This window comes from Portunus trituberculatus, chromosome 46, assembly GCF_017591435.1.
Source record: "Portunus trituberculatus isolate SZX2019 chromosome 46, ASM1759143v1, whole genome shotgun sequence".
Lineage (NCBI taxonomy): Eukaryota > Metazoa > Arthropoda > Malacostraca > Decapoda > Portunidae > Portunus > Portunus trituberculatus.
Window position 1 is genome coordinate 31,162,735 of NC_059300.1, and position 7,831 is coordinate 31,170,565.

Genomic DNA, 7,831 nt, shown 5'->3' on the forward strand with positions numbered 1-7,831 from the left:
TGTGTGTGTGTGTGTAGGAACCCTGATAATGTTTACTTCTATTAAGTCTTCTATTATATTTCCTCAGTCAAGAATGTCACCTTGGCTATTTTTTTTCTTTTTTCTCCGTTCTCCTCGTCTTCCTTCTCCACACCTCCTCCCCGCCACTCTCCCTCCCACCCGACCCAGGCACACGTCACCTGCCTCCTCCTGCCCTTAGTACTCACTGCCTTAACTGGATAAAATACCAAGGGCGCCGAGCTTCCTGGTCCTACTCCCCTCTTCTCTCTCTCTCTCTCTCTCTCTCTCTCTCTCTCTCTCTCTCTCTCTCTCTCTCTAACTGGTTTATTTCGTTTTCGTTGCTTTTTATTTTGTTCTTAATATTTTTTTCTCGTTTTGTTTAATTTCATTTTGTTGCATTTCATTGTTGTTAGTTTGTTTCAGTTTTTTATTTAAATTTTGAGATGTTAGTCTCTTTACATCTCTCTCTCTCTCTCTCTCTCTCTCTCTCTCTCTCTCTCTCTCTCTCTCTCTCGTCTTGAGCCAAAATTTCATCACCGTTGCACAATTAGTATTTTCACCACCAATAATTGCCCCTAATGACGCCCCCCCTTCCTTACCCTCCTTCTTCTCACCCCCTCACCCTTCTCATCCCTCCCTGAGACGTGACCTTCGACCTCGAGGTCATCCAAGGAATCCTGCAATGCAACCCACCTCTCTTTACCACCGCTAATTTGTGTGTGTGTGTGTGTGTTTCACTGTTTGATCTGCTGCAGTCTCTGACGAGACAGCCAGACGTTACCCTACGGAACGAGCTCAGAGCTCATTATTTCCGATCTTCGGATGGGCCTGAGACCAGGCACACACCACACACCGGGACAACAAGGTCACAACTCCTCGATTTACATCCCGTACCTCACTGCTAGGTAAACAGGGGCTACACGTGAAAGGAGACACACCCAAATATCTCCACCCGGCCGGGGAATCGAAACCCGGTCCTCTGGCTTGTGAAGCCAGAGGACACACACACACACACACACACACACACACACACACACACACACCGGATGTGTGTGTGTGTGTGTGTGTGTGTGTGTGTGTGTGAGAATCTGAGCGTGAAGACTACCGATGAAATTTCTCTACACACACACACACACACACACACACACACACACACACACACACACACACACACACACACACACACACACACACAACCATATGAGATGAAAATTCTTCTCCAGAAAAGAAAAGAAAAGAAAAAGTTTGGATAGAGAGGTGAACGGTGGAGAAGGAAGAGAAGGAGTAGGAGGAGGAGGAGGAGGGAGGAAGAAGGGAGGGAGGGAACAACGAGGTGGAAAGAGATGATAGTAGTGTGAAGAAGCGAGAGAGAGAGAGAGAGAGAGAGAGAGAGAGAGAGAGAGAGAGAGAGAGAGAGAGAGAGAGAGAGAGAATAATTTTTAACAAGTACGGAAAATAGACACCTTAACAAAACACTGCTATTCAACACACATAGACACAAACACACCATTTAATACAAGAAATTGAGTATTACAGGGAGAGAAAAGCGAAGACGCAGAGGAGAAGGATAAACTGGCAGATGGTAGTAGAAGGAGGCACAGAGAGGGAGGAGCTGGAGGTACTGGAGAGAGAGAGAGAGAGAGAGAGAGAGAGAGAGAGAGAGAGAGAGAGAGATGGAGGGTGGATAGGTGGAGGTGAGAGTGGGAGGGAGGGTAGGAGAGAGGGAGGGAGGGAGGGAGTTTACCTTGAGTTCCGTTAACCCTTAAACTGGTGGATATTGAGGGATAGAAGTCACCTGTGTTTGGTTTTTTTCATCTCTGATCTTGCCACACCAATGGGACCATGGAATTCATATCAAAGGATTCATCTCAAGTTTATCATTGCAAGCTTTGTGTGTGTTTTCCCAAAACTAAAGCTTCATATTTGGTACGTAATTAAGATTCTTAGATGCAGAGCGAGTTGAGGAGCGTGGAGGTGCTGAAAACTTGCTTTCTTGAGAGGGGTAAGTGCGTGTTTTGAGGGATGGCTAAACTAATCGAGGAGGTGAGATCTAGTTGATACCTCTCTCTCTCTCTCTCTCTCTCTCTCTCTCTCTCTCTCTCTCTCTGTCATTTTGCAATTTTGGATGACACGTTCGATTTTTTGGGCACCTCAGTAGTTTTTTTTTTTTTTTTCTTTTACTCTCTCTTTCTTGTCTGTTTTTTGTTGCCCTTGGCCAGTGCCCCTCGTACATAAAAACAAAAATAAAAGCAGAATATACCGTCAATTCATAATGTTTCTGTTTTTTTTTTTTTTTCCATAAAGTCAACACGGTGATGGTCAATAAAGGTAATGCACGCGGGTATCATATAAGAATGGTTGTCGAGGTTTCAGTCACCAGAAGAGCTGCATTTGTTTTCCAGTTACCGTTGATGATATTTGTGAGTTTTCTAAGTTAAAAAGAAGAGACCGTATTTTGAAGAGCTTTAAGGCGTATTTCCAAAGGTCACAGAGACGTTTAGTTAGGTGTAGACGTGTAGGCATGACGGCTTCCTGCAGCTTCCTTGGTTTTGTTACTAAGGGTGAATTTCTTATCTATGGTGCAGAAATCTTGTTAAATTGTAACTATCATCAAGAAGAAAAAATGAAAGCGACAGTATTTTCCACTGCAAGACGCCGCCAATAGTCAATTCAAGGCTATTTTGTAACTTTACAGGATACAAACCATATATATTTTGCTGGAATAACGTGACATAGACGGCAAACGATAGAAATAAGGAAGAAAATTATGCTTCGTTATCCAGCATTGGGGGGGGACAATATTATACAGAATGTTGGACTTGGACCTCATAGACACAAAACAACGACAACGACAATAAAAAAAAAAAATGCACGAAGGAGAACAAAAAGGATAAAAAAATGTAAGTATGCAGCAATCAAGAGTTATAGAAGAAAAAATCGTGATGCCTTATACCAACTATAGTTTCTCGTTTCACCATATTCATGAACACAAAAGCAACAACAACGACAACAAAAAAAGTGCACGAAGGAGAATAAAAAGGACAAAAAATTCTGAGCAATCAGCAATCATGAATTAGAAAAAAATAGTGATGCCTTACAACAACTATAGTTTCTCGCTTGACCATATTCACAAACACAAAAGCAACGATAACAAAAGAATATGCACGAAGGAGAATGAAAATGATAAAGAATGTAAGTATGCAGCAATCAGGAGTTAGTGATGCCTTATACCAACTAACAGTTTCCCGTTTGACCGAATTTGGAAGGCGAAGTTTGGTTGCTCGCCATATCCAGACCAGGGACACCAGCGAGATTATACACCACATCAGGCAGTCGGCGGGGTGTTGCTGTTGTTGTTGTTGTTGTCGTCTTCTAAAAGTGTAAACCGTTAAAGCAAAATGAACACAAGGACTAAAATTATAAATATATAAATAAATGTCATAATCGTCGTCTCCTGCTCCCACTAGAATGAATATTGTGAATGTAGAAACAGAAAAAAGAAAAGGAAATAGTAAGTTATAACAGCTCGACAGTTCCTACTCTTCGTCAGTACCGAGCGTCAAATGCCGGAAAGCTGCAATGAACGACGCAAAGTTATTCGAAGTATTTGTGTCTCACGTACCACCAACCTTGAGACACTTCAATCTAGAAGAAGGAGGAGGAGGAGGAGGAAAAAAATCTTAGCATGATACGTAGATACCTTGTGTGTGTGTGTGTGTGTGTGTGTGTGTGTGTGTGTGTGTGTGTGTGTGTGTGTGTGTGTGTGAAAAACACGTCCAAACAACATTTCTGACGCCCGTCCGAAGCGGGTATTCACTGAGGGGTACATGCCGCCCTTGCTGATACCATAACTTGTACTAACAACAACATCATGAAGTACTACTGTTACTGCTATTATTGCTACTACTTCTACTACTTCTTCTACTACTACTACTACTACTACTACTACTACTACTACTACTACTACTACTACTACTACTACTGTTGCTACTACTACTACTACTACTACTACTACTACTACTACTACTACTACTACTACTACTAGTACAAGCAGCAGCAATGTGATTACGTTTTAAAACATCTTGATCCCTGGAATTAAGATTTAATCTCTCTCTCTCTCTCTCTCTCTCTCTCTGGGTGAAACTTACTCGTAAATGTAAGTGTTTGTAATGTGTGTGTGTGTGTGTGTGTGTGTGTGTGTGTGTGTGTGTGTGTGTGTGTGTGTGTGTGTGTGTGTGTGTGTGTTTCAGCATCATCTATCATTTTTATTTTCAATCCTGTTGACTTTCAAAATGTTCATTATTAAACATCTATACATACATACATACATACATACATGCATAATGTTTTTTTCATACAAATTATTGTATCTATATACATACAGTATATTTACATTGCAGATATTCATTACTTATCACAAAAGCAACTAATGTATTGTGTATTTCTACTATCTTTGCAGAATCTCAATGTAACATCACCGCCTCCACTACCACCACCACCACCGCCACCGCCACCGCCACCGCCACCGTCACCACCACCACCACCGCCCTATGATCACCTTGAGGCGTCCCTGGTCTTCGTCACCTCGTCCCTACCCCGTCCCCTCACCTAGTCTTCCGCGAAATCATTGTTATTATTATTATTATTATTATTATTATTATTATTATTATGGAGCGAGTAGTATCAGCTTTTTTGTTATTTCATTTTAGAGACTACCAAAAATAGGAAGAAAGTAACAGAAAGAAGAATGTCCCATGCATTTTGTCTCAGATGACAGGGATTGATTGATTGATTGAAAACTGTGTGCCGCAACACGGATGTCATATGACGCCGTGAGCAGGACATTGCGAGGAAGGAGTGAGGGAAGAGGCGGAGCAAAGTGCAGATCCGCCGTGTAGGAGGGAAGTGGGGGCGGAAGGAGGGAGGGGAAGGGTGTGAACACTTTGGACGGTGTCACTGCTTGGTACTGACTCACTCACCAATTGATAAGTGTGAGCGTATAGATGGAAGGCAAGAAAAGAATAACTTTAGAGAAAATGTAGTTAGTTAAGCGGAATTTTTATTAGATATCAAATTATTTTTGTATGTTTTGACCAGTTCCCTGTTCACCTGACGTCACCCTCACCGACAAACTGATCAAGTCGTTTTATCGGCGATTTCTTAATGTTTGCTTCAATGAATTCTTCATCACGTGATATGACTCATGTCTAAGACTCGGGCGGTCAATTATTTGACTTAATTTTCCTGTTATTGATATGGAAATACAGGAAACGAGACCTTTGCGTCATCTCAATTTCCCGAAAAAAGTAGAGTAAATTGATTTGACAGTTTGTGTATGAAGGTGACAACAAAAGCAAGGCGGACAGCGCGATGCATTTTGTGCCATGGCGGATGGAGCAGCATGCAGACAATAACAATAGTAATGTATTCAGGTTATGTTGGTGGACATCCTGTGTTCTGCCTTTGCCTCCCTTCCACCACTGACAGCCGGACACAACGGTCTTCCTTATACAGCCATCAGTCTTCCAAGCATAACATGACTGGCTTTTCTAATTACTCGTATAATTAGTGATATCCCTTGTCCATTAAAATAACCTGACTTCATTTTTCATAATTTGCATAATGTCAAAGAAAGCTCATCAATACTATCCTTCCATCTTCCATCCATCCTGCAAACTTGGTGCAGCTGAGAGGTGGCGTGTAATGCTGTGAGGTGTTATGCTGCTTGCTTAGGTGGTCTGCTGGAACTCTCTCCTTGTTTGCAGTGAGAAAGGCCAATGATTTTGTGAATGATTGATGTAAAACGCAGCAACAGTTGTAAGAGCAAGTGGCGCTCATGGAGTTAAAAGAAATAATAAATAAGTTTCGGAAGGACGGGCAGCAGAAAACGTTGGCAATGCAATGATCCAACTGTACACACGACCGGAAATATATTTTTTACTGTATTCTTCTTCCTTCGTCTGGCGTCTTTCTCTTCCCCAGCGGAGGATGCAGCAGGTGTGTTCTTACCCAGTTGTATATTTATTACTACTCGTCTTATATACATACATATCTTAGCAGCACTGTCTTACCTCGAGCGTGTGAGAAACGCCTTCATGTTTCGTCTGTATATAAAAGTCTAAGTTTGTATTGAACTAAGGATTTATCTTAACCTGTATACACAACTCAGTTATTCGGTCAAGTACTTCTTCACTTGTTGAATTTAACACACTTTAAATACTATAAATAAATGAATAAATATATATATATATATATATATATATATATATATATATATATATATATATATATATATATATATATATATATTGAGATAACGTTGGTGATCAAGTGTTGACTCCCGTGCTGTTAACACATCTGTGACGCACTGGGGAACAACCGCTTGTGTCTCTGTTGTCCTCTACATGTGCTATTTTTATATACTTACGTAGTGTGTGTGTGTGTGTGTGTGTGTGTGTGTGTGTGTGTGTGTTACTCACAAGAGCATACATAGTGGGCCCATGATACATGTACCCTCCACTGTTCATTCACGCAATACTGGTGGGAGGAATGAACATGAGTAGATCTTGCCTTGACGTTCCCTGCCTCGCCAAGCCAGGCAGGGATTCACAAACTTCTGCTAGCATGGCCACCTGTCCACTAGTAATATATGGCATGACGGACGGGAACCAGAAAGAATAATAATAATAAAATAATCATAATTAACGAATAAGGCGTCACAGCCAACTTACAATGGCGCCGGAGGAGGAGGAGGAGCAGGAATAACAAGACAAGAAATCAAAAGGAAAAGTGGTTACAGAAGAATGAATTGTGTCAGGGCGCCACAAAGGGTCACGTGGCGCCTTGGAGTGTGAGGTGAATGAGTGTATGAAGTGTGGAGTGATTGGTCTAGTTTATTATCCCCCTCTCGTGATGCAGCTCATTAGTTAGGTTAGGACATACGGAGGAGTCGTGAAGCCCTTACTAGTGATGTCCACACACGTGCCACTTACTCCTGTTGCTGATTACTGCCGCCACTCACTGCTTCACCTTGGAACAATACGTATTTTAAGGTTCTGTTTTAGGTAAACACATTTCCATATTAACTCTAAATCAGTGTGTGATTATGTTGTAGTGCAACTCTGTTATCATCATCCCAAAGAAGTTTAGTATTCGAAGTTATAACATCCAGTCTAGAACTTAGGAATGTCTGTATGTATAACGATTACATAGCAGGTCAGCCAAGCGGTGGACAGATGTTCACTGTAGTATGTACCCGAGGCGGCAGGACAGCAGCAATGATAGGTTAGTAGGGGCTTCACACTCCCATCTTGTACAGCATGGGTCGTCCCTTCAGCTAATACTGATGATGATGATGATGATGATGATATACTTTAGTTGATATGACAGCGACTGGTGCCAGAGAATAATAATATGTACAGCCAGTGTATAACTGTAGGGAATAAACTGTATGAACCATAACTTCCCCGCGTTTGGCACTACCTCTTTCGTCCCTTTGTACTGATCGTTACTTCATTTCAGTAACTTAGGTGTATATGTTGCGGAACATAAATGTAAGCAATTATAACCACGAAAATTCTCTCTCTCTCTCTCTCTCTCTCTCTCTCTCAGATGTTTGTACATTATCTAATAATGGTGTTTGTATGATATCGTAGGAGGAATGCTATATGGACTACTTCAGCGTGGAATTTTCTTTAGGTCTTTAGTTTATTTCCTCCTGAAGTCTTCTTGTGTCGTCTGCAAAGAAGTATGCCAAGGTGTGTTATTGATCTTTAACTATAAGAAAACGGCTGTCCCAGGTCAGATCCCTGTGGATGAAACATTTAAATGA

General features: G+C 41.5%; 1 protein-coding gene across 1 annotated transcript in view; it reads left to right on the forward strand.

Annotated features, from left to right (window-relative positions):
• LOC123520369 (DNA-binding protein K10-like) overlaps window positions 1-7,461 on the forward strand; it is a 28,101-nt gene extending 20,640 nt beyond the window's left edge. Inside the window, exon 2 of the mRNA XM_045282617.1 lies at window positions 4,460-7,461. The gene's annotated coding sequence lies outside the window, so the exon portion shown is untranslated. The remainder of the gene's footprint in view (window positions 1-4,459) is intronic.
• Window positions 7,462-7,831: the final 370 nt, after the last annotated feature.